Raw genomic sequence first — 27,333 nt, forward strand, 5'->3', positions numbered from 1 at the left:
CCATCTGAACTCGACTCATCAACACAATCACACTGGGGAAAAGCTGTTAACCTGCCCTGTGTGTGGGAAGGGATTCCCACCTGCTGTCACACCAGCGAGTTCACACAGAGGAGAGACCATTCACCTGTTCCATGTGTGGGAAGGGATTCATTCACTCATCTAACCTCAATGAACACCAGCAGCTTCACACTGGGGAGAGACAGTTCACCTGCAATGAGTGTGGGAAGGGATTCACTTGTTAACCAACCTCAATTCACACCAACTTCTTCACACTGATAAGAATCTTTTAAATGTTCTGACTGAGAAGAGTTTGAAAAGCAAAAATCACATGATGCAGCACCAGCGAGTTCACACTGAGGAGAGACCGTTCACCTGCTCTGAGTGTGGAAGGGGATTCGCTCAGCCAATCAACCTGCTGAGGTTCACAAGTGACTGCAGGGTTTGGATTCTGCTGTTATTGCTGCTGTTAATCACATCCAGGACTGAACCATTTTCATTCTGATAGTTGGGGTTTGTTTTTGCTGATGTTGATTATCCCAGTAACTGGGCTGAAGTTTAATATTTGGATATATCTTCAAGAAATATTAATTTCTTCAAGATAAGTGGAGACTAATTGATGAGGCAGGATCTGCAGCGGGTTTGAGGGGCTGAATGGCCTGCTCCAGTTCTATATGTACATTCTCCCCAGACTTACCCCACTCTCTAACTCTGCTCACCTGCTTGTTTCCAGTTGCAGTGCCTTCTCCCCAGTTCTCCCATGACTTTCCATTCATCAGTTGTGTTTCAGTCCAAGTCTATTCGGGACATAGAAACAGGAATCGGCCTTTTAGCCTCTCGAGTCTGTTCTGCTATTCAATGAGATCATGGCCGATCTATGACTTTACTTCATTATACCCAAATATTATTTTAATACTGGCTTCCCCAGTCTGTTACAATGGGATTGAAAAATGCCTTTCATTTACACTGTATCTTTAAAGTAGGAGAGTGTCTGAAGGTGCATCTCAGAACATAAATAGAAAAATCAGACAAAAATTGACACTGAGCCAAAGAAGGATAATTAGAATGACTGACTAAAAGCTTGGTCAAAAACGTAGGTTTTTAGTAGGGTCTCAAAGGAGGAGAGATGTGGACTGGCAGAAAGGTGTGAGGACGAAATTCCTGAGCTTCGGGCCGGTGACTGAAGGCACAGGCAATGGGACAGAAAGAAAGTGAGGGATGTGTAAGAGGTCAGAGTTGGAGGAATGCAGAGTTTTCTGAGGGTTGTTCGGCTGGAGGAGATTACAGATACAGGGAGGGGTGAGGCCTTGAAGAGATTTGAACATGAGATGAGAATTTTAAAATGGGGACATTAGAGGACCTGGAGCCATTGTAGATCAGTAAGCTCAGTAATGATGGATGAGTGGAAATTTGTGATGCTTGGAGTAAACAGCAGCAGAGTTTGAATGAGCTGCAGTTTATGCAGGGTGGGGGTGGGGGTCAATCAGAAGAGCATTAGAATAGACAAGGAGGCTGACAACACAGAAACACTGGAGGAGTCAAGAGAGGTGGTGGTGATGGAGAGATATGTGACATCAGCACACATGTGGAACCTGATGTCATGTCTTTGGATGATGTCACTGAGGGGCAGCTGATAAATGGGGGATAGAGGCGGCTATCGATAGATTCTTGGGAACCTTGAAAGTTAATGGGGTGAGAAGAGAAACCATTGCTGGAGATTCTTTGGCTATGATTGGATAGATCTGAATGGCGCCAAGGGAGGTCAGTCCCATTCAGCTGAACAGTGGAGGAGAGGCGTTGGAGGATGGTGTGGTCGACTGGGAGGTTAAGATGTTTGAGGAGCGATGGTGCCCCACATGCACAGAGAATGTCCTTTGTGACATGGATTCGAGCTGTTTCAGTTCTGTGTGATGGAAACCTGATTGGAAAGGTTCAAACATGGAATTCTGGGAAAGGTGGACACGGATTGGAGGCAAAAAGACATTCAGTGACTTTGGAAAGGAATGAGAGGGTGAAGATGAGGTGGTAGTTTACAAGGACAGAGAGGTTGAGGGTGGAGGTTTTGAGGAGGTGGGTGATAATGACAGTTTTAAAAGGGAGCAGGAAGTAACTGAGGAAAGGAAACTGTTTACAATGTCAGTTAGCACGAGGGCCAGGAAGGGAAGTTGTTTGATTAGTTTAGTGGTTACATTACAGGGACAACCATTAAAAGCATGGTTCACTGGCCCATATAGATTGATCAAAAGATTGGATAAGGTAGGTTACTTTATTGACACCCCTGATCACCGGGAGAACTGGTTGTGTCACATTAATATGCTCAAACAATATTCCCACAAGGAGGAGGATAAGCCAATACAGGTATTTCAGTTAAACAGGACTGTTGACAAGGAAACGGATTGTGAGGATGAGGCAAAGGCAGGCCTCGTAAATTCTCAGATTTAACCACCAACTATCCTATTAGTGAAATACAGAATATGTAGGAAAGTTAGACAAAATGCTTTTGCACTAAGAGGAAAAGCGGCGTGAAGACTGAACAGTTTTTTTTTCACATAGTTTCAAAAAGCTTGTAGGGATAAGCCAGGATGTACAAATGATGTGGGTGTAGGGGGAACCATTCCTTTAAAACAACATCCTTGTCGTTTAGGTCCAGATAGACCAGCCCAAGTGGAAGCAGAGTCCAATGCAGTCCAGTACAGCTGGAATTCGCAGGTGGTCTTGATGCCTAAACCTGGTGGGATTGCACTAACTTGCCTAGACTAAAGAAAGGTCATGGTGGTCAAGAAGGCAGACTCCTGCCCAAATTATCATTTAAAGTACTGCATGGACAGAGTGGACAACACCATATGTCTTAAAGAGACAGATGTGTTGGAGGGATACTGTCAAATTCCTTTGACACCCCAGGGTAAGACAAGATCAGCTTCTGTTACCCAGGACTGGGTTTTTCCAGTGTCACGTGATGCCACACAGGTTAAGGGGTACTCAAGAAACTTCTCAGAGAATAGTGAACCCAGTAGAGGTCAGTGCTCCGAGCTCTGCAGTGCACCTGGCTGAAGTGATGGACAATAGGACACTTGGAAGGAAAGCACGAAACAGCTGGAAGACTATGCTTGGAAATTTGAAATGGGTTAATTGGGACAATCTTTGAAAAAATTGAAACTGAAAATGTTCTGGTGGAACTTGTTGCTGTCGTTCCAATATTCTTGAAAAGTGTATATCTGTAAATGTGGACGAAAATGTGTTATCATTTGTTTTTGCAATTTCATTTTTTACATTGTAATGAAACGCATTATCGGAATGGTATTTCATTCCACCAGGGGTGGAGATGTTATGATCCTACTTATTTTTTTTTGGGTCGCGGGGGGTGGATGTGTGCAGTGTGTCTTTACGAACAAAGAACAAAGAACAAAGAAAATTACAGCACAGGAACAGGCCCTTCAGCCCTCCAAGCCTGTGCCGATCCAGATCCTCTATCTAAACATGTCGCCTATTTTCTAAGGGTCTGTATCTCTGTACTTCCTGCCCGTTCATGTATCTGTCTAGATACATCTTAAAAGACGCTATCGTGCCCGCATCTACCACCTCCGCTGGCAACGCGTTCCAGGCACCCACCACCCTCTGCGTAAAGAACTTTCCACGCATATCCCCCCTAAACGTTTCCCTTTTCACTTTGAACTCGTGTCCCCGAGTAATTGAATCCCCCACTCTGGGAAAAAGCTTCTTGCTATTCACCCTGTCTATACCTCTCATGATTTTGTACACCTCAATCAGGTCCCCCCTCAACCTCCGTCTTTCTAATGAAAATAATCCTAATCTACTCAACCTCTCTTCATAGCTAGCGCCCTCCATACCAGGCAATATCCTGGTGAACCTCCTCTGCACCCTCTCCAAAGCATCCACATCCTTTTGGTAATGTGGCGACCAGAACTGCTCGCAGTATTCCAAATGTGGCCGAACCAAAGTCCTATACAACTGTAACATGACCTGCCAACTCTTGTACCCAATACCCCGTCCGATGAAGGAAAGCATGCCGTCTGCCTTCTTGACCACTCTATTGACCTGCGTTGCCACCTTCAGGGAACAATGGACCTGAACACCCAAATCTCTCTGTACATCAATTTTCCCCAGGACTTTTCCATTTACTGTATAGTTCACTCTTGAATTGGATCTTCCAAAATGCATCACCTCGCATTTGCCCTGATTGAACTCCATCTGCCATTTCTCTGCCAAACTCTCCAATCTATCTATATTCTGCTGTATTCTCTGACAGTCCCCTTCACTATCTGCTACTCCAACAATCTTAGTGTCGTCTGCAAACTTGCTAATCAGACCACCTATACTTTCCTCCAAATCATTTATGTATATCACAAACAACAGTGGTCCCAGCACAGATCCCTGTGGAACAATACTGGTCACACGTCTCCATTTTGAGAAACTCCCTTCCACTGCTACTCTCTGTCTCCTGTTGCCCAGCCAGTTCTTTATCCATCTAGCGAGTACACCTTGGACCCCATGCGCCTTCACTTTCTCCATCAGCCTACCATGGGGAACCTTATCAAACGCCTTACTGAAGTCCATGTATATGACATCTACAGCCCTTCCCTCATCAATCAACTTTGTCACTTCCTCAAAGAATTCTATTAAGTTGGTAAGACATGACCTTCCCTGCACAAAACCATGTTGCCTGTCACTGATAAGCCCATTTTCTTCCAAATGGGAATAGATCCTATCCCTCAGTATCTTCTCCAGCAGCTTCCCTACCACTGACGTCAGGCTGAACGGTCTCTAATTACCTGGATTATCCCTGCTACCCTTCCTAAACAAGGGGAAACATTATCAATTCTTCAGTCCTCCGGGATCTCACCCGTGTTTAAGGATGCAGCAAAGATATCTGTTAAGGCCCCAGCTATTTCCTCTCTCACTTCCCTCAGTAACCTGGGATAGATCCCATCCGGACCTAGGGACTTGTCCACCTTAATGCCTTTTAGAATACCCAACACTTCCTCCCTCCTTCTGCCGACTTGACCTAGAGTAATCAAACATCTGTTCCTAACCTCAACATCCGTCATGTCCCTCTCCTCGGTGAATACCGATGCAAAGTACTCGTTTAGAATCTCACCCATTTTCTCTGACTTCACGCATAACTTTCCTCCTTTGTCCTTGAGTGGGCCAATCCTTTCTCGAGTTACCCTCTTGCTCCTTATATATGAATAGAAGGCTTTGGGATTTTCCTTAACCCTGTTTGCTAAAGATATTTCATGACCCCTTTTAGCCCTCTTAATTCCTCGTTTCAGATTGGTCCAACATTCCCGATATTCTTTCAAAGCTTCGTCTTTCTTCAGCCGTCTGGACCTTATGTGTGCTTCCTTTTTCCTCTTAGCTAGTCTCACAATTTCACCTGTCATCCATGGTTCCCTAATCTTGCCATTTCTATCCCTCATTTTCACAGGAACATGTCTCTCCTTAAGGCAGCAAATGATCAGTACTGCTTTGAGAACAAGCAAGCCTCAGGAGTTCGAGAAGGTGCATTCTGGTTGCTGTTGGATACAGCCATACAGAGAGGGAGAACAAGCCAGCCTCAGACGTTACCAAGGAAAGTGCATCTTGTTTGCCCCAGATACAGCCATTATGCAATGCTGTAATTTATTACAAGGGGAATGGAATATAAAAAATGTTTTGCTACAGTTGTACAGGGCATTGGTGAGACCAAATCTGGAATATTCTGTACAGTGTTGGTCTTCTTACTGAAAGGATATAGTTGCATTGGAAGCAGTTCAGAGAAGGTTCATTCGACTGATTCCTGGGAGAAAGGGTTATCTTTTGAGGAAAAGGTGAACAGTTTGGTTCTGTATTCATTGGGGTTTAGAAGGATGAGAGTTGACCTCATTGAAATATATAAGATCCTGAGGGGACTTGACAGGGTGCATGGTGAAAGGACGTTTCCCCTTATGGGGAAGGCGAAAACTGGGGAACAGTTTAAAATTAAAGGCTCTCCCATTTAAGACAGAGTGACGTGAGAAATTTATTTCTCTCAGAGAGTCGTGAGTCTGTGGAACTCTCTTCCCCGAACTCGGTGGAGGTAGGGTCATTGAATGTTTTTAAGGCAGAGGTAGACAGAGTCTTGACAAACAAGGGAGTCAAAGGATATCGGGGGTCGGCAGGAAAGCGGAGCTGAATCCACAAACAGATCAGTCATGATCTTGTAGAATGGCGGACCAGGCTTGAAGGTCTGAATTGCCAACTCCAGCTCTTAGATCATGTGTTCATATGTTCGTACATAGGTCAGACTGAGAGCAAGGTAGAGAATTAAAATGAGAAGAAACAGGAAGCACAGGGCCATGCTTGCGGACTGAAGATGGTGTTCCACAAAGCGGTCACACAGTCTGTATTTAGCCTCCTCAGTGTAGAGGAGACCACAATTATCTACCACTGTGTAGTGTGAGGGCACCTGGTGATAAAACTGTCTCCACTCAAGAAAGTTCTCAAAGAGAACATGCCCTCTTCTAATTTTTTGTGTGGTATTTTAAGATGAAACTATACCATATAACATTTTGATGTCTTAAAAATATACAATCACCCCATCACAGAATATAACCCCAGTTTCTCACATGGTAGACAGGGGCACGCAACATGATACTAACAGGAACTAATAGGTTCACCACTTGTGCATTACCTACAGTAGCATCAGACCAGGAATCAGACACTGTTATCAGACCTGGACTCATCCAATTGCCCCAGGAGGAGGATTTTTATTCCAGTGTTTGATCTGGGTGAGTGGCACAGCAGCACGAAGGGCCAAATGGCCTCCTCCAGCTCCTATTTCTTATGTTCATTAAACCTCAGTCTGGTTCCTCTCGAGCTGCTGAGTGAATGAATTAAATCTTTCTTGACAAATCACCAAGAAACCAGACTACAATTCATGCCCGAAACATCATTTATTGGTTACAAATCGCATTTGAGTTAAATCTGAGGAGACACATCATAGACATGCATAAAGTGTACCATCTACAAGATGCACTGCAGCAACACACCAAGGCTCCTTAGACAGCACCTTCCAAACCCACAACCCCTACCATCTAGAAGGACAAAGGCAGCAAATGCAAGGGAACACCACTCCCTGCAAGTTCCCCTCCAAGTCACACACCATCTTGAATTGGAACTATATCGCCATTCCTTCACTGTCGCTGGGTCAAAATCCTGAAACTTCCTTCCTAACAGCACTGTGGATGTACCTACCTCACATGAACTGCAGCGGTTCAAGAAGGCAGCTCACCACCACCTTCTCAAAGGCAATTAGGGATGGGCAATAAATGCTGGCCGAGCCAGCGACGCCCACACTCCATGCATGAATTTTAAAAAGCGCATATAAATGTAATCAGAGTTGTCCAGCAGTTGAGCAATAATAAGGAGAGTATTTCACAAAAACAAGTTAGAAATGCAAGGGTGAGTGGCCAAAGATCAAAAAGTCTGAAAATTAGTGGCTGAAGACAAAAAGTCAGAATTTTTTTCTGACAAGGAATTATGTAATTTTAGCACTTTTAATGAAGCAAACTAGTTGTGTCATGGTAATTTTGTACAATTTTGCATATGTAATGAATAAAAGTACACTGTACTCAGAATACAATTTCATGAGACTTACCTGACAGCTGATAATTGGGTTTTACAGAGCTTCATGTTCTCAATGTCCTGCTTCTGCCTATTTTTAGATTTTTCATGTAAAAGGTGTTCTGTGAAGATGTGTCAAATTCACTGGAAAGCAACATTTAGAAGCATACTAGACTGCACATTCTGGCACCTTGGGAAGTGATGTGCAAAAATCAGTAGGTATATAAATTAATAAAAACTAAACATTTAACAAATGTTGACAATCCAGAAACTTGACGATAAGTGGGGTCCTTTTTCTTACTTTGGGCTGAGATAATCACCTGAACGAAGCAGAAAGCAAAACCAGGTGCACGACAGCTTTTCCAGATAATCTTAAGCAATGTCAAACCACACGTTAAAAAAAGATGGCCAGATTTATACTCCTTATTTTCCAGCACTATGGTGTAAAAGACAGCTTCACACAGACTCCAGGTTTACAGTGTGACTGGGGCAGTAGACAGTGAAAATGGAGATGAACAATGAATGGAATTCAGCCACACACCTGAGCAAACCGATAAGTGGAAATTCCAGATCACTTCAGTTGCTGCAATGCACAGGACATATGACGTTTAGACAACTCATGCTCAGTGCAGGACATTCACATTCAGTAACCAGTTTGTACAGTGTTTTCAGAAATTACTTTGTATGTGCACAGCAGTGTGTGTCTAAACATACAAATTAGGAGCAGGAGTCGGCCACTCAGCCCTTCAAGCCTGCTCTGTCATTCAATAAGTTCATGTCTGAACTGATTACTCCACATTTCCACCTACCCCCGATAACCTTCCACCTCCTTGCTTATCAAGAATCTATCTACCTCTGTCTTCAAAATGCTCAAATGTAAATGGAACCAAGTTTCAAATTCCTATTGACAGACCAATGTTTTTGCTGCAGACCAGCGAATTGCCAGCTACTGATCCTGCACCATTAATTTTAAGCCATGTCAAATGAGCTGTGTCAGTTCTCCGGTGGTCTCTGCTAAGATATCCCATGAAGGCAAAAACAAATATTGGGAATTGGTCTGTGTCCTTTTTGGAAATTTACAGAACACTAACTCACAGAAGTTGTGGAGGAGTATGCACATCCACCCACTTACTATCCTGCTTCAAGTTCCTTTCCACCGAATCTAAACAATAAACACAACTTAAAAACAGGTAAAAAGACCACCGAGCAGTTTTGTATTTGGTCAACTTTTAAAAAAGAACATCAGAACTGATTGCTTTAATTTTTGTCAAAGCCGGTCACGGTCGGAAAGGGAGAACCTATTGTTGGATTTCCAAAATCCCAATGTTGGAAATCTGCTGTTTCATGGACATTTCTCAGCCCTGAGTTACTTGTGAACTCGCTGGTGTGTCAGCAGGTTGGATGAAATAGTGAATCTCTTCTCACACTCTGGCCTCTCACCAGTGTGAACTCGCTGGTGTTGTCAAAAGATGGGACGGAGTAGTGAATCCCTTCCTACACTCTGAGCAGGTGAATGGCCTCTCCCCAGTGTGAACTCGCTGGTGTGTCAGCCGGTTGGATGAAGTTGTGAAACCCTTCCCACACTCAGAGCAGGAGAATGCCCTCTCTCGAGTGAGAGCTCGTTGGTGTGTCAGAAGATGGGATGAAGTAGTGAATCCCCTACTGTGTTCTGAACAGGTGAATGGCCTCTCCCCATTGTGAACTCGCTGGTGTCTGAGCAGGTGGGATGAAGTAATGAATCCTTTCCCACACACAGAGCAGATGAACAGTCTCTCTGCAGTGTGACTGCGCTGGTGTACAGTGAGTTCAGATGATTGCTTGAACCCAGCCCTTTAATAAGAACACCTAAACGGTCTCTCCTCAATGTGAACACGTTGATGGGACATCAGTTCAGTAGAACATTTGTAGCAATTTCCACAATCTGGACATTTCAAAGGTCTCTCCCCAGTATGAACTCGCTGGTGTTTCAGCAGGTAGGATGACTGAGTGAATCCCTTCCCACACTCAGAGCAGGTGAACAGCCTCTCCAGAGTGTGACTGCATGGATGGGTTTCCAGCACAAATGGATGATTCAATCCTTTCCACAGTTCCCATATTTACATGGTTTCTTCCCAGTGTGACTGCACTTGTGTTTCAACAGGCCCGATGATCGGCTGAAACCTCTTCCTCACACAGAACACGTGTACAGTTTCTCCCCACTGTGATCAGTGCTTTTTCCTTCCATGTTCAAAATCCAGTGATATTTGGGTTACGATAAATTGGGCAACTCCTTCAGAACCCGATAAAATGTTTGCTTTGCATTTCACAACTGCAAATCCTCCTCTTCTAAAACCCTGTGAAATTGCTTGAAAATGGAAAAAATGTCTGTGAGAGAAGCCACAAAAACACAAAGGCAGGTTGTGAAATGGAGCTGAATGAATCTGGTAATTCATGGGACTGGCAATAGGAAAAAGTGACCATGAAAGCTGCTGGATTGATGGACAACCCCATTTGGTTCAATAATGTCCTTCAGGGAAGGGAACCTGCCAACTCGTCTGGTCCTACACAAGACTCTGCCCTCTATAGGAGGAAGGAGGGAGAGGAGAGAAAAGGGAGGGAGGGAGGAGAAGAGGGTGATTTTATGTATGTACAATTGGACCAGAACTTTGACCATAACCTCCCAAACCCTCAACTTCCATCATCTAGAAGGACCAGGGTAGCAGGTGTATGTGAACACCATCACCTCAAAGTTCCCCTCCAAGTCACACACCATCCTGACTGTCTGACATCCAGTATTGGATGAACAGAAATTTCTTCCAATTAAAGATTGGGAAGTCTTCACTTCCTGCCACGAACTTCACTCCCTCGGCACCAACTTTATCCTTCTCCCTGGCAACTGTCTCAGGCTAAACCAGACCATTCATAACCTTAGTATCATATCTGATCCCAAGATGAGCTTCCAACTGCATATCAGCACCATCACTCAGACTGCCTAGTTCCACCTCAGTAACATCGCCAGACTTCGCCACTGTCTCAGCTCATCTGCCACTGAAACTTACATTCATGTATTTGTTACCTCTCAAATTGACTATTCTAACACATTCCTGGTCAGCATCACACATTCTACCCTCCATAAACTTTAGATCATCCAAAACTCTGCTGCCTGTGTCGTTACTCGAACCACGTCCTGTTCACCCATCACCACTGTGCTCACTGGCCTACACAGGCTCCAAGTTAAATAGCACCTCAATTTTAAAATCCTCATCCTTGCTTTCAAATCTCTCCATACCCTCACGCCTCACTATCTCTATAATCTCCTCCAGCTCTAGCAGACAGAGTTTCGAAACACTCAGCAACACAACTCCAGTGAAACATCCTCGGAGGAAAAGGGGGTGCAGTGTGTGATACAACTCACAAGGACCTTGTCCGCCGCCATCACTCACACTGCTTGGCATTGCGCTTCGGCGAAAAGCAGTTCGGCACTGCGCATTGTCATTGAAAATGACGAATCAAAGGGCATCGGAGGGAGCGGGGAAGATAAGCTGTGATTGAACATGAAACTGAATGCGGTGATTAAAGCGGCGATCAAGGGAGGGAGCAGGGACCTGGATGCGACCATTGAGGCGGTTTGGATTTAAGTCGTGTTTTGAGTCAATTTCAGCAGCGCCATCTTTACTCCTGGCAGCTGCTTGAGGCACAGTTGCGTTTCAGTCGATGAGGTGGCATTTGCGCATGTACCAGTGATGCAGCACCTATTTGGTTCCGTTGCCAGCAAACGCGCCATTAATATATGTTTGCTGCTTTCTACCATTTTATTTTTCTGAGTATGAACCATGAACTACCCGTCCATTCTCCGACTGGTAAATGGCAGCCTATACTGCCCAGAATGCACCGCGCGCAGAAATACGGCCTATCTCCACCCCAAGAACAGCAACACGCAGGCGTCAGAAGGCTCCGCCCCACGGAGTCCGCCTGTCTCCGCGGAGCATGCGCGGTGCCTCTCCCGGAAGCTGAGCGCAGCCTCGGTCACACCGAGTTTCAACGGCTCTCAGGCCCTGAATCAGAGCCGCCGGGTTCGGCGGACGTGCGGCGAGAACCCCGGGGGAAGGGAGGGGCCGCATTAAAGTGATGGTGCAGCGACTTCAGTCTCCGAGCCGCCATTTCCCAGTTTCTTCTCCCGTTTCCACCGAGTCAGGAAGCCTGTGAGTTGATTGGCTGGTAAGTTTTGTAACTTTGTTTCCCTTTCTCCAGAGTTCGGAAGTTTGTCCAAGGAGCTGGAAATTAAACATTCCAGTTTTCATCAGAATAAGGGGCAGCTTCCTGAGATTTAACTGACACCAATAGAAGGGAAGTGAGGAGCCGGTGAGTAGTCTTTTATTTTTAAGTATTGAGGTTTATTATTTATTTATTTAGAGATACACCGAGTCTGTGCCGACCATCAACCAGCCATTTATATTAATCCTACATTAATCCCATATTCCTACCACATCCCCTCAATTCCCCCACCACCTACCTACACTCGGGGCAATTGACAATCGCCAATTTACCTATCAACCTGCAAATCTTTGGCTTTGGGAGGAAACCGGAGCACCCAGCAGAAACCCACGCGGTCACAGGGAGAACCCAGAATCGCTGGAGCTGTGAGGCTGCGGTGCTCACCACTGTGCCGCTCGTAGTAGCAAGTTTATTACCGAATAGCTGGAGCAATTGCAGGGCTGCTGCAACCTCTGCAGTGAACATCCTGTGCAATAGAAAATAGAAAACATAAAACATGGCAGGCTATAAATAAAGAGCGGGGCTCAACGCCCTTACTTATCTGGTAGCGGAGCGACGACTGGTGGACATGTGAGGAAGCTGATCCAGAGCGGCGACAGGCTCCCTGTCTCTCTCGGCGTGCGCTGAGACTCGAAAGAGGGAAAAAAAGGACTTAGTGATATCACGGGAAATTTTCAAGGTGACGGAAAGCGTCATAGACGGGAGTTTTAGAGAAGTGGTTACACCCAAAGTGCAGGCAGATAGATGGGTGACCGCGAGAAGGGGCAGGCAGTCAGTGCAGGAATCCCCTGTGGCTATCCCCCTCTCGAACAAGTATACCGTTTTGGATACTGTTGGGGGGGTGGGTGACCTATCAGGGGAAAACAGCAGCAGCCAGAGCAGTGGCACCACGGTTGGCACTGTTGTTCAGCAAGGAGGGACAAAGTGCAGAAGAGTAATAGTTATAGGGGACTCTATAGTCAGGGGCACAGATAGGCGCTTCTGTGGACGTGAAAGAGACTCCAGGAAGGTATGTTGCCTCCCTGGTGCCAGGGTCAAGGATGTCTCTGAACGGACAGAGGGCATTCTGAAGGGGGAGGGTGAACAGCCAGAGGTTGTGTTACACATTGGTACCAATGACATAGGCAGGAAGAGTGATGAGGTCCTGCAGGGGGAGTTTAGGGAGTTAAATATTAAGTTAAAAAACAGGACCTCTAGGGTTGTAATCTCTGGATTACTCCCTGTGCCATGTGCCAGTGAGGCTAGAAATCGGAAGATAGTGCAGCAAAACACGTGGCTGAGCAGCTGGTGTAGAAGGGAGGGTTTCAGATATCTGGACCATTGGGCTCTCTTCAGGGAAAGATGGGACCTGTACAAGAAGGACGGGTTGCATCTAAACTGGAAGGGCACTAATATCCTGGCTGCAAGGTTTGCTAGTGTCATTCGGGAGGGTTTAAACTAGTGTGGCAGGGAGGTGGGAACCAGAGCAGTCGGACAGCTAGTGAAGTAAATGAGGAGGACATAGTAAATAAGGCCAGTGGGACTAAGAGGAAGAGCAGGCAGGGAGATGTTGTTGAGCACAGCGGGACTGGTGGTCTGAAGTGCATTTGTTTCAATGCGAGAAGTATAACAGGTAAGGCAGATGAACTTAGAGATTGGATTAGTACTTGGAAAGATGATGTTGTTGCTATTACAGAGACTTGGTTGAGGGAAGGGTAGGATTGGCAGCTAAATGTTCCAGGCTTTAGAAGCTTCAGGTGGGATAGAGGGGGATGTAAAAGGGGTGGGGGAGTTGCATTACTGGTTAAGGAGAATATCACAGCTGTACTGCGGGAGGACACCTCAGAGGGATCAGACAGTGAGGCAATATGGGTGGAGCTCAGGAATAGGAAGGGTGCAGTCACAATGTTGGGGGTTTACTGCAGGCCTCCCAACAGCCAGGGGAGGTAGAGGAGCAGATATGTAGACAGATTTTGGAAAGATGTAAAGGTAACAGGGTTGTAGGGGTGGGTGATTTTAACTTCCCCAATATTGACTGGGACTCACTTAGTGCTAGGGGCTTTGATGGGGCCGAATTTGTGAGGAGCATCCAGGAGGGCTTCTTGAAACAGTATGTAGATAGTCCAACTAGGGATGGGGCCATTCTGGATCTGGCATTGGGGAATGAGCCCGGCCAGGTGGTCGAAGTTTCAGTGGGGGAGCATTTCGGGAGCAGTGACCATAATTCCATAAGTTTTAAGGTACTTGTGGATAAGGATAAGAGTAGTCCTCGGGTGAAGGTGCTAAATTGGGGGAAGGCTAATTATAACAATGTTAGGCAGGAACTGATGAATTTAGATTTGGGGGCGGCTGTTTGAGGGTAAATCAACATCTGACATGTGGGAGTCTTTCAAACGTCAGCTGATTAGAATCCAGGACCAGCATGTTCCTGTGAGGAAGAAAGACAAGTTTGGCAAGTTTCGGGAAGCTTGGATAACACGGGAAATTGTGAGCCCAGTCAAAAAGAACAAGGAAGCATTTGTAAGGGCTGGAAGGCTAGGAACAGACGAAGCACTTGAGGAATATAAAGATAGTAGAAAGGAACTTAAGCAAGGAGTTAGGAGGGCGAAAATGGGTCATGAAAAGTCATTGGCAAACAGGATTACGGAAAATCCCAAGGCTTTTTATGCATATATAAAGAGCAAGAGGGTAACCAGGCAAAGGGTTGGCCCACTCAAGGACAGAGATGGGAATCTATGCGTGGAGCCAGAGGAAATGGGTGAGGTGCTAAATGAGTACTTTGCATCAGTATTCACCAAGGAGAAGGAATTGGTGGATGATGAGCACAGGGAAGGGAGTGCAGATAGTCTCAGTCATCTCATTATTAAAAAGGAGGAGGTGTTGGGTGTCTTGCAAAGCATTAAGGTGGATAAGTCCCCAGGGCCTGATGGGATCTACCCTAGAATACTGAGGGAGGCAAGGGAAGAAATTGCTGGGACCTTGACAGAACTCTTTGCATCCTCATTGGCTAAAGGTGAGGTCCCAGAGGACTGGAGAATAGCCAATGTTGTTGCTTTGTTTGAGAAGGGTGGCAAGGATAATCCAGGAAATTATAGGCCGGTGAGCCTTACGTCAGTGGAAGGGAAGCTATTAGAGAGGATTCTTCGGGACAGGATTTGCTCCCATTGGAAACAAATGAATTTATTAGCGAGAGGCAGCATGGTTTTGTGAAGGGGAGATCGTGTCTTACTAATTTGATTGAGTTTTTTGAGGAAGTGACGAAGATGATTGATGAAGGAAGGGCAGTGGATGTTGTCTATATCGACTTTAGTAAAGCCTTTGACAAGGTCCCGCATGGCAGACTGGTGCAAAAGGTGAAGTTACACTGGATCAGAGGTGAACTGGCAAGATGGATACAGAACTGGCTCAGTCACAGAAGACAGAGGGTAACAGTGGATGGGTGTTTTTCTGAATGGAGGGATGTGACTAGTGGTGTTCCGCAGGGATCAGTGCTGGGACCTTTGCTGTTTGTAGTATAGAAAAATGATTTGGAGGAAAATGTAGCTGGTCTGATTAGTAAGTTTGCGGACGACACAAAGGTTGGTGGAGTTGCGGATAATGATGAGGATTATCAGAGGATACAGCAGGATATAGATCGGTTGGAGACTTGGGCGGTGAAATGGCAGATGGTGTTTAATCAGGACTAATGTGAGGTAATACATTTTGGAAGGTCTAATGCAGGTGGGAGGTATACAGTAAATGGCAGAACCCTTAGGAGTATTGACAGCCAGAGAGATCTGGGCTTACAGGTCCACAGGTCACTGAAAGTGGCAACGCAGGTGGATAAGGTAGTCAAGCAGGCATATGGCATGCATGTCTTCATCGGTCGGGGCATCGAGTATAAAAATTGGCAAGTCATGCTGCAGCTGTACAGAACTTTAGTTTGGTCACACTTAGAATATTGTGTGCAATTCTGGTCACCACACTACCAGAAGGACGTGGAGGCTTTGGAGAGGGTACAGAGGAGGTTTACCAGGATGTTGCCTGGTCTGGAGGGCATTAGCTGTGAGGAGAGGTTGGAAAAACTCGGATTGTTTTCACTGGAACGATGGAGGTGGAGGGGCGACATGATAGAGGTTTACAAAGTTATGAACGACATGGACAGAGTGGATAGTCAGAAGCTTTTTCTCAGGGTGGAAGAGTCAGTTACTAGGGAACATAGGTTGAAGGTGCAAGGGGCAAAGTTGAGAGGGGATGTGCGAGGCAAGTTCTTTACACAGAGGGTGGTGAGTGCCTGGAACTTGCTGCCAGGGGAGGTGGTGGAAGCAGATACGATAGCGACGTCTAAGAGACATCTTGACAAATATATGAATAGGAAGGGAATAGAGCGATATGGGCCCCGGAAGTGCAGAAGATGTTAGTTTCGGCAGGCATCAAGATTGACGCAGGCTTAGAGGGCCGAATGGCCTGTTCCTGTGCTGAACTGTTCTTTGTTCTTTGTTTGTGATTGGTTGGGTAATTAACAACTGTTAGTCAATTTAATTAGCTTTAAAAAATAAGGGGAAAGTTGTTTTTTGTTTAAAAAAAGACCTCGAGTGATAAAGTGAGTTCTCAGAGTGTGTTTTTCTTCAATTAGAGTAATTTAGATTGTCGTGGGTAGTGTTTGGAGTAGAACAAGCCTCTAGTGTAATTAATATTTTTTAAAGGGAGTAACTAATTAATCTAAAGGTAAGTCATGGCAGGAAAGCTCAGCCCCGTGATATGCTCCTCTTGCGCTATGTGGGAAATCAGAGATGCTTCCAGTGTCCCTGATGACCATGTGTGCAGGAAGTGGATCCAGCTGCAGCTACTGACTACCCGCATTATGGAGCTGGAGCTGCAGGTGGATTCACTGTGGAGCATCCGCGATGCTGAGGACGTCATGGATAGCACCTTTAGAGAGGTGGTCACACTGCAGGTAATTTCTGCACAGGCAGAAATGAGATGGGTGACCACCAGATGGAGTAGTAGGCGCAGGCAGGTAGTGCAGGAGTCCCCTGTGGCCATCCCCCTCTCAAACAGATAGACCACTTTGGATACTGTTGGGTGGAATGACCTCCCAGGGGAAAGCAGCAACAGCCAAGTTTGTGGTACCACGCATGGCTCTGCTGCACAGCAGGGGAGGAAAAGGACTGGAAGAACTATACTGATAATGGATTCTATCGTAAGGGATACAGATAGGCATTTCTGTGGCCACAAACGTGACTTCAGGATGGTATGTTGCCTCCCTGGTGCGAGGGTCAAGATAGTCACGGAATGGCTGCAAGACATTCTGAAAGGGGGGGGGGGGCGAATAGTCAGAGGTCGTGGAACACATCGGTACCAACGACGGAGGTAAAAAGAGGATGAAGACCTGAAACAAGAATTTAGGGAGCTAGGTAGCAGATTAAAAAGCAGGACCTCAAAGGTTGTAATCTCTGGATTACTCCAGTGCCACATGCTAGTGAGTATAGGAATAGGAGGATAGAGCAGATGAATGCGTGGCTGAAGAGATGGTGCAGGAGGGAGGGCTTTAGCTTCCTGGATCACTGGGTCTGTTTCTGGCAAAGGTGGGACTTGTCCAAGTTGGACGAACATCCTTGCTGGGAGGTTTACGAGTGCTGTTGGGGGCAGTTTCAACACATTTGGCAGAGGAATGGGATACAGAGTGGAGGTATAGGAGTGGGTGATGCTCAGTCAAATCTCGAAGAGAAACTGAGTCAGTCTGTTAGGCAGAGCAAATATAGACCTGTTAAGGCACAAGTGACAAATGCAAGGCTGGATTGCATTTATTTTAATGCAAGACAGATGAATTGAGGGCGTTGATTAGCACATGGGATTATGATATAGTTGCTATCACAGAGATGGTTGAGGGAAGGGCAGGACTGGCAGCTCAATATTCCAGGGTATAGAATCTTCAGGTGTGACAGGAGAAGGGATAAAAGAGGCGGTCGCATTGCACTGTTGATCAAGGAGTCAATTACTGCAGTTTCTTTCTTTTCTTTCTTCTTTTGGGCCTCCTTATCTCGAGAGACAATGGATACGCGCCTGGAGGTGGTCAGTGGTTTGTGAAGCAGCGCCTGGAGTGGCTATAAAGGCCAATTCTGGAGTGACAGGCTCTTCCACAGGTGCTGCAGAGAAATTTGTTTGTCGGGGCTGTTGCACAGTTGGCTCTCCCCTTGCGCCTCTGTCTTTTTTCCTGCCAACTACTAAGTCTCTTCGACTCGCCACAATTTAGCCCTGTCTTTATGGCTGCCCGCCAGCTCTGGCGAATGCTGGCAACTGACTCCCACGACTTGTGATCAATGTCACACGATTTCATGTCGAGTTTGCAGACGTCTTTATAGCGGAGACATGGACGGCCGGTGGGTCTGATACCAGTGGCGAGCTCGCTGTACAATGTGTCTTTGGGGATCCTGCCATCTTCCATGCGGCTCACATGGCCAAGCCATCTCAAGCGCCGCTGACTCAGTAGTGTGTATAAGCTGGGGGTGTTGGCCGCTTCAAGGACTTCTGTGTTGGAGATATAGTCCTGCCACCTGATGCCAAGTATTCTCCGAAGGCAGCGAAGATGGAATGAATTGAGACGTCGCTCTTGGCTGGCATACATTGTCCAGGCCTCGCTGCCGAAGAGCAAGGTACTGAGGACACAGGCCTGATACACTCGGACTTTTGTGTTCCGTGTCAGTGCGCCATTTTCCCGCACTCTCTTGGCCAGTCTGGACATAGCAGTGGAAGCCTTACCCATGCGCTTGTTGATTTCTGCATCTAGAGACAGGTTCCTGGTGATAGTTGAGCCGAGGTAGGTGAACTCTTGAACCACTTCCAGAGCGTGGTCGCCAATATTGATGGATGGAGCATTTCTGACGTCCTGCCCCATGATGTTCGTTTTCTTGAGGCTGATGGTTAGGTCAAATTCATTGCAGGAAGACGCAAACCTGTCGAAGGAGGGATGATATCTGAGAAGGTTCTTCAAATGAGGCCAGATGAGTAGAACTTGAAAACAAAAAGGGGGCAATCACTTGGCTGGGAGTGTACTGCAGGCCTCCAAACAGTCAGGGAGAGATAGAGGAGCAGATATGTTGGCAAATCTCAGAGAGGTGTAAAAATAATGGAGTAATAATAGGGGATTTCAACTTACCTGATATCAACTGGGATGGTCTGAGTGTAAAAGACTTAAAGGGGGCGGAGTTCTTAAAATATATACAGGAGACTTTTTTGAGCCAGTACCGAGAAAGTGCAACAAGGAAAGGCGCAGTACTGGACCTAATCCTAGGGAATGATGCTGGACAAGTGGTAGAAGTGTCAGTGGGGGAGCATTTCGGGGATAGTGACCATAACTCTAAGAAAAAGACAAAGGCGGGCTGGAAATAAAAGTACTGAATTGGGGGAAGGCCGAGTTCAATATGATAAAACAGGATCTGGCCAAAGTGGACTGGGAGCAGCTACTTGTAGGAAAGTCTGCATCAGACCAGTGCGAGTCATTCAAAGAGGAAATAGTGAGGGTTCAGAGGCAACATGTACCCGTAAAGGTGAAGGGTAGGACCAACAAGTCCAGGGAACCCTGGATGTCAAGGGATATAGAGGATTGGATCAGAAAAAAAAAAAGGAGGCTTATGCCAGATTCAAAGTGCTGAAAACAGCAGAGGACCTGGAGGAGTATAGAAAGTGTAGTTTGGGGGGTGGGGGTGGGGGGGGGGGGGGGGGTACAAAAAAAAGTAATTAGGAGAGCAAAGAGGGGGCATGAAAAAACACTGGCAGGCAAGATCAAGGAAAACGCTAAGGCATTTTCTAAGTATATTAACGGCAAGAGGATAAGCAGTGAAAGAGTGGGGCCCATTAGGGACCAAAGTGCCAATCTGTGTGTGGAGCCGGAGGACATAGGTGAGGATTTAAATGATTACTTTGCATCTGTGTTCACTACGGAGAAGGATGATGTAGGTGTAGAGATCAGGGAGGGGGATTGTGATACACTTGAACATATTAGCATTGAAAGTGAGGAAGTATTAGCTGTTTTAGCGGGCTTAAAAGTGGATAAATCCCCACTCCCAGATGAGATGAATCCCAGGCTGTTATGTGTGGCAAGGGAGGAGAGAGCAAGGGCTCTGACATAAATTTTCAGATCCTCTCTGGTCACAGGAGAGGTACCAGAGGACTGGAGGACTACGAATGTGGTGCCATTATCAAGAAGGGTAGCAGGGATAAACCAGGTACTTGCAGGCCAGTGAGTCTAACATCAGTGGTTGGGAAAACATTGGAAAAAATTCTGAGGGACAGGATTAATCTCCACTTGGAGAGGCAGGGATTAATCAGGGATAGTCAGCATGGCTTTGTCAGGGGGAGATCGTGTCTAACTAACTTGATTCAATTTTTCAAGGCAGTGACTAGGTGTGTAGATGAGGGTAAAGCAGTTGATGTAGTCTGCATGGATTTCAGTAAGCTTTTGATAAGCTCCCACATGGGAGAGTGGTTAAGAAGGTCAGAGCCCATGGGATCCAGGGCAATTTGGCAAATTGGATCCAAAATTGGCTTAGTGGCAGGAGGCAGAGGGTGATGGTCGAGGGTTGTTTTTGCGAGTGGAAACCTGTGACCAGTGGTGTACAGCAGGGATCGGTACTGGGACCCTTACTGTTTGTAGTGTACATTAATGATTTAGATGTGAATATAGGAGGCATGATAAGTAAATTCGCAGTTGACATGAAAATTGGTGGTGTCGTAAATAGTGAGGAGGAAAGCCTTAGATTACAGGATGATATAGATGGGCTGGTAAGATGGGCAGAGCAGTGGCAAATGGAATTTAATCCTGAGAAGTGTGAGGTGATGCATTTTGGGAGGGCTAACAAGGCAAGGGAATATACAATGGATGGTAGGACCCGAGGAAGTTCAGAGGGACCTTGGTGTACTTGTCCATAGATCACTGAAGGCAGCAGCACAGGTAGATAAGGTGGTTAGGAAGGTATAAGGGATACTTGTATCAACTAGCCGAGGCATAGAATATAAGTTCAGGGAGGTTATGATGGAACTGTAAAAAATGCTAGTGAGGACACAGCTGGAGTACTGTGTACAGTTCTGGGCACCACACCACAGGAAAGATGTGACTGCACTGGAGAGGGTGCAGAGGAGATTCGCCAGGATGTTGCCTGGGCTGGAGCATTTCAGCTCTGAAGAGAGACTGGATAGGCTAGGGTTGTTTTCCTTAGAGCAGCGAAGTCTGAGTGGGGACATGATTGAGGTATATAAAATTATGAGGAGCATAGATCAGGTCGGCAGGAAGAAACTTTGTCAGCTGAGGCATAGAATATAAGAGCAGGGAGGTTATGGTGGAACTGTATAAAACGCTAGTTAGGCCACAGCTGGAGTACTGTGTACAGTTCTCGGAACCACACTGTAGGAAGGATGTGATTGCACTGGAGAGGGTGCAGAGAAGTATCACAAGGATGTTGCCTGGTCTGGCACATTTCAGGTATGAAGAGAGACTGAAAAGGCTGGGGTTGTTTTCATTAGAGCAGAGAAGGCTGAAGGGGGACATGATTGAGGTATTCAAATTTATGAGGGGCATTGATAGGTTAGATAGGAAGAAACTTTTTCCCTTCGTGGAGGTGTCAATAACCAGGAGACATTGATTTTAAGGTAAGGGGCAGGAGGTTTAGAGAGGATTTGTGGGGGAAAAAAAAGTTTCACCCAGAGGGTGGTTGGAATCTGAAAAGCACTGCCTGAAGAGGTGGTAGAGGCCGGAACCCTCACAACATTTAACAAGTATTTAGATGAGCACTTGAAACACCATAGCAGACAAGACTATGGGCCAAGTGCTGGAAAATGGGATTAGAATAGTTAGGTGCTTGATGACCGGCACGGACATGATGGGCCGAAGGGCCTGTTTCTGTGCTGTCTAACTCTCTGACTCTATTTACAGCACAGGAGGAGGCCATTCCGCCCATTGTATCTGTTCATCCCACTTTCCAGTTGTTACGACCTCACAGATTGTCAATATGAAAAATATGAGATATGAATCCCCAGACCACACTAATAAATTACACAAGATTTCACATTTTCAGTCTTTTGTTCTAATAACTAAACTAAAAGAAATCCACAATTAACTAAATAGCACTTTGATTGTAAATTGTGGTGTCAGCTATTTACAAAGATATTTTCTTTACTTATTCAACACTTGACTATCTCACACCACACTGATACATTACACAGTCCTTTTTGATGACAAAAGCCTTTGCGGTTACAAGTCCCAAATTCCTGCCAATGATGGGGCTGCTCCGACCTCTGGAGTGCACATCCTGTGTAATGTGCCAACTCCAGATAACCATTAGTGTAGGAAGTATCATTGGGGGAGGTGGTGACATCGGGGTAATGTCACTGGAACATGGGTTCGAATCCCACCACGGCAGATGGTGACATTTAAATTCAATTAATAAATCTGCAATTAAAAAGCCATCTGGTTCATGAGATGGGAAATCTGCTGTCCTTACCTGGTCTGGCCTACATGTGACTCCAGATCCACAGCAATGTGGCTGACTCTGAAATGGCCGAGCGAGCCTCTCAGTTGTCAAGGGCAGTTTGGGATGGACAATAAATACTGGCCGAGCCAGCAACACCCACATCACATGGATGAAGATAAAACAAGTTGCAGCAGCTCGAGCTCTGGTTTTCGGAGCATGAACTGCAGCTGGTGTCACTGCGGTGCAACCATGAGGTGAGAGATTTGTGGACAGCACGTTTATAGATATGGTCACCCTGCAGCTTAAGAGTATGCAGGGAGAGAGGCAATGGGTGGCCAACTGACAGTCAAGAAGAAACAGGCAGGGAATGCAGGAGACCCCTGAGTGCATCTCACTCTCCAACCAGTATTCAGTTCTGAATACTGATGAAAGTGATGGTTCATCTAAGGAGTGCAGCCAGAGTCAAGGCCATGGCAGCACAGTTGGATCAGCTTCACAGAGGGTCACGAAGCTGACTGACTGAGCAATAGTGATAGGAGATTTGATAGGGGAATACACAGGCGTTTCTGCAGCCGCAGACGTGAATCCAGGCTGGTGTGTGGCCTCCCTCAGGACAATGTACAGCAGGGTGCATGTACAGTCATCCTGGGCCAGGAAGCAGGAGGAGAGAATGTTGTGAATTTCTATCCTGGACTGACAGTGATGGTTTTTGTTAACTCCTTTTACAGGGGCTTAGAAGCAGGGGATATGCAGATGGGGAATCTCGAGCCAAACATCACATCAAGATCTGACAGAGTCACATTAGGACCTGAATATCATCGGCCTTTGAATGTGGAAGGAGAAAGGTTTGTCTGTTCTGTCTGTGGGAAAAGATTTCAGGTATCAGTGAGAGTGGAAAAGCACTGAGATACACAAAGCCCTGGTTAGACCACACCTGGAATATTGTGTTCAGTTCTGGGCCCCACACCTTCGGAAGGATATAATGGCCTTGGAGGGAGTGCAGTGTAGATTTACCTGAATGACACTTGGACTCCAAGGGTTAAATTATGAGGAGAGATTACACAAATGAGTCACAGAGTCATTACAGCACAGAAGGAGGACATTGATCTTTTTGATTCCATCCCAGCTCTCTGGAGAACAATCCAGTCAGTCCCATTCACCCACTCTATCCCCGCAGTCCTGCAGGTTTATTTGCCTCAAGTGCCCATCTAATTTCCTTTTGTAATCATTGATCGTCTCCACTTCCACCACCCTCGTAGGCAGTGAGTTCCAGGTCATTATCATTCACTGTGTAAAAAAACTGCTTCCTCACATCCCTCCTGTATCTCAAAACCTGAATCTGTGTCCACTAATCCTTGTATCATCAGCTAATGGGAACAGCTTTTCTTGGTCTGCCTTATCTAAACCTGTCATCATTTTCAACACCTCTATCAGATCTTCCCTCAATCTCCTTTGCTCCAAGGAGAACAACACCAGCTCCTCTAACCTAACCTTGTAGTTAAATTCTCTCATCTCAGAAACCATTCTGATAAATCTCTGCACCCTCTCAAGGACCTTCACATCCTTCCTAAAGTGTGGTGACCAGAACTGGATGCAATACTCTGGTTGTGGCCTAACCAGAGCTTTATAAATGTTCAGCATAACTTCCTTCCTTTTGTGTTCAATACCTCTATTTATGAGGCCCAAGATCCCATTTGCTTTGCCAACTGTTCCCTCAATACATCCTTCCACTTTCAGTGATCTCTGCACATGAACCCTCAGGTCCCTCTATCCCTGCAAACTCTTTAGAACTGTCCCATTAAGTGTTTGTTGCCTCTCCCTATTCCTTCTGCCAGAATGATTCACCTCACTGTGAGGGTTGTAGTCCCTGGAATTCAGAAGATTAAGGGGTGATTTGATCAAAGTTTTCAAGATATTAATTGAAACTGATAGGGTAGATAGAGAGAAACTCTTCTCCATCACCTGCAGTACTCGGCAGCATCGTCTATAACATAGAGCCAGAACTTTCATTCATCCACCCCTGGGCCCAGTGAACCTGAGCATTAATGCACCCAGGCTGAATGTACACAGAATTACAGCCCAGAAACAGGCCGTTCAGCCCCTCTAGTCTGTGCTGCTGTTTATAATCCACATGAGCCTCCTCCCAATCTAATTACATCATCCCACCCTGCCCCCACATCCCTCTATTCCCTTCTCCCTCATAAATGTATTGAGCATCCCCTTAAACACATCATTGTTATCACCTTCATCCACTCCACATGGCAGTGAGTTCCACATTCTCACCACTCTCTGAGTAGAGAAATTCCTCCTAAGTTCTCTATTTGACCTGTTAATGTCTGTATTATATTGCTGCCCCCTTGTTCTGACTCCCTGATAATTTTAAAGACCTCTATCAGATCTCCTCCTCGTCTTCTCTTTTCCAGAGAAAGGATCCCCAGCCTGCTCAATCTTGCTGGATAGTAACATCCTCTCTGGTGACATCTTTGTAAATCTATTCTGCACTTTCTTCAGTCTTCAATATCCTTTTTTAATCTGGAGACCAGAACTGCTCACAGTCCTTCTAAGTGAGGTTCTCTATAAATGTAACATTCCCTCCCTCCTGTTACATTGTATTCCTCGAGAAAAGAACATCAGCTCTTTCTTTGCTCTCTTATCCACTTGTGTTGCTCCTTTTCGTGATTTATGTGACTCTGTTCCCAGATCTCTTTGCTCCTCTGCTCCATTTAAGTTCTTACATTCTAACCAATAACTGGCCTCCTTATTCCTCCTCCCACAATGAACCAGCTCACATTTCACTATGTTGAATTTCATTTCCCATTTATCTGTCCAGTCTGCCAGCCTGTTTATGTCTTCCTGGATTTCAATGCACTCCTCCACATTATTAGTTCTATCATCCAGTTTGGTGTCAACTACAAGTTATGAAAACATCCCTCTAATTCCTGAGTCCAAATGTGGGTGAAGAACAGAATTCCCAGTGTACTTCACACTATAGTTGATGTCCTGGGCACTCGGGTTTCTGTATAATTTATTTAATAATTTTCTCCATTGTCTCTCTGGCCCTGATCTCAATGGGATGACACAAAATCATCCATTCAATATTTGGAGCTTTCAGTGGAGGATTCATTACCCAGGACTCCCGTGATAAGGGTCAGTCCCTTTTCAATGACCACAGGGGCCCGGTGTATTGGCATGGGATCGAACTGTGCACTGAGCATGTCCAGCGTAGGTAATGGAGATGGACTGAGATGGACCAGGTGGATCGGGAGGCGAGAGGAGATTGTGGGTACAGGGGAGGAATTGGAGCCGTGGGTGGGCTGGGAGGCTTTATATACACCTGGGGTAGGCCAAGAGGCCCTGTGTTTACCTCATGGTGACAGGCCCGGGGGAGAGGGGTCACTGGCCGCCATCTTGGACAGGGCGGGGTCAGGGTGCAAGCACAGCCATCTTGGTGAAGGCATAGAGAGCAAACAGGACCTGACAAACTGTTTCCAACTGGGTCCGAGTGCCCAGGAGATGGAGCATACTGGACAATAGGGTTTTCAGCAGCTTCACCCACTCTCAGGCTGCATGTGATGTTTGCAGCCTTGAAGAGTCCATGGGCCATGTATATATTCACTGTGAGAGGTTACAGCCCCTGTATCGTTACCCGAAGGGGCTGCTTGTCAACTTAGAATCCTGGAAATTTACAGTACGGAAGGAGGCCATTCGGCCCATCGTGTCCTCGTTGGCTGACAAGGAGCCATCCAGCCTAATCCCGCTTTCCAGCTCTTGGTCCATAGTGTGATGATCCTGTATTTGTTTTTCTAGGAAGAATGCAGTGTGCCTTTAAGGCTGGAAAAGGAACAGTACTGCTTTAAGGCAACAAGCTCCAGAGACTGAGTCAAAGAATGTATTCTCGTTGCCCCGGGATACAGCCACTCAGAGACTGAAGATCGAGAGATGCATTGTTTCCAATTGACATTTGAAACTAGTTGAAAAAGTAGCATTTGAGACACCGTTAACAGAGACAGACATAGATTGTCATCCAGCATATACTGAAGGAAAAGAGAGCTCTCTCTTGGTTTATTTAAACCCTATTTATTATACTCTCAGAATTCTGATGTCAAGCCAGATTAATTTCGAAAAAAAAATATCCAATTCCTTTAACTACTGAACTGTAATTGTTGAAATTTATCGCTGGAGAAGAACAGCATCAATTCAACTGCTGAACTAGACTGTGGACTGTTCTACTGTTGAAGAAACTTTTATTTTCTCCCCCCATCACACGGCTGTGAGGACTTCAAGCAACATTGGACTATTCCATTTAGGAAGATTTCACTTCGGCAGGAGCATAAATATGCAAAGTCACTATTTTTTCTGTTTTAACTGTTTATATGTTAGTAGTGTTTAAGAATTTAGTTTTTCTAATTAAACAGTTAATTTGTTGATCTAAAGACACCTGGTTTGGTTAGCCTTATTCGGGGGTTAATAGATGGTACAATTTGGCTGGATCTTTAATTTGGAATGTTTAAAATGTCAGGCGATCTGTGAGGGACGGGACTGAATCAACAGTGCGTTTCTCCCACCACTATCAAAATTGTATATTTTGACTGGGGGGCTTTGACTTGAGCGGTCGGTCGTAATAATACCCTTGTAGTTTAGGGCACTTCACGTGCATATCCAAGTACTTTTTTAATTGTTGTGAGGGTTTCTGCCTTTCCCACCCTCCCAGGCAGTGAGTTGCAGATCCCCACCACCCTCTGTCTGAAAACATTTCCCCTCAAATCCCTTTTAAATTTCCTACCTCTTTCTCTAAATCTATGCCCCTGGTTATGGACCCCTCAGCCAAGGGGAATAGGTCCTTCCTATCCACTCTATTTAGACCCATCATCATTTTCTACACTTCAATTCGGTCTCCCCTCAGCCTCCTCTGTTCCAAAGAAAACAACCCTCACCTATCCAATATTTCCTCAGAACGAAAATTCTCCAATCCAGCGAACATCCTTGGAAATCTCCTCTGTATTTTCTCTAATATAGCCACATCTTTCCGACAGTGCGGTGACCAGAACTGTAC

At 45.8% G+C, this 27,333-nt stretch overlaps 1 long non-coding RNA gene and 1 pseudogene across 1 annotated transcript; both read left to right on the forward strand.

Moving 5' to 3' along the window:
- Nucleotides 1-27,333, forward strand: part of LOC137349408 (zinc finger protein 585A-like) — a 229,568-nt pseudogene that overhangs the window by 95,840 nt on the left and 106,395 nt on the right.
- LOC137349413 (uncharacterized) lies at nucleotides 11,585-26,713 on the forward strand. Its single transcript, XR_010969390.1, has 3 exons — nucleotides 11,585-11,796; nucleotides 23,009-23,125; nucleotides 26,088-26,713. It is a non-coding gene; the product is annotated as an uncharacterized lncRNA (long non-coding RNA).

This window comes from Heterodontus francisci, chromosome 34 (genome assembly GCF_036365525.1).
Source record: "Heterodontus francisci isolate sHetFra1 chromosome 34, sHetFra1.hap1, whole genome shotgun sequence".
Taxonomy (NCBI): domain Eukaryota; kingdom Metazoa; phylum Chordata; class Chondrichthyes; order Heterodontiformes; family Heterodontidae; genus Heterodontus; species Heterodontus francisci.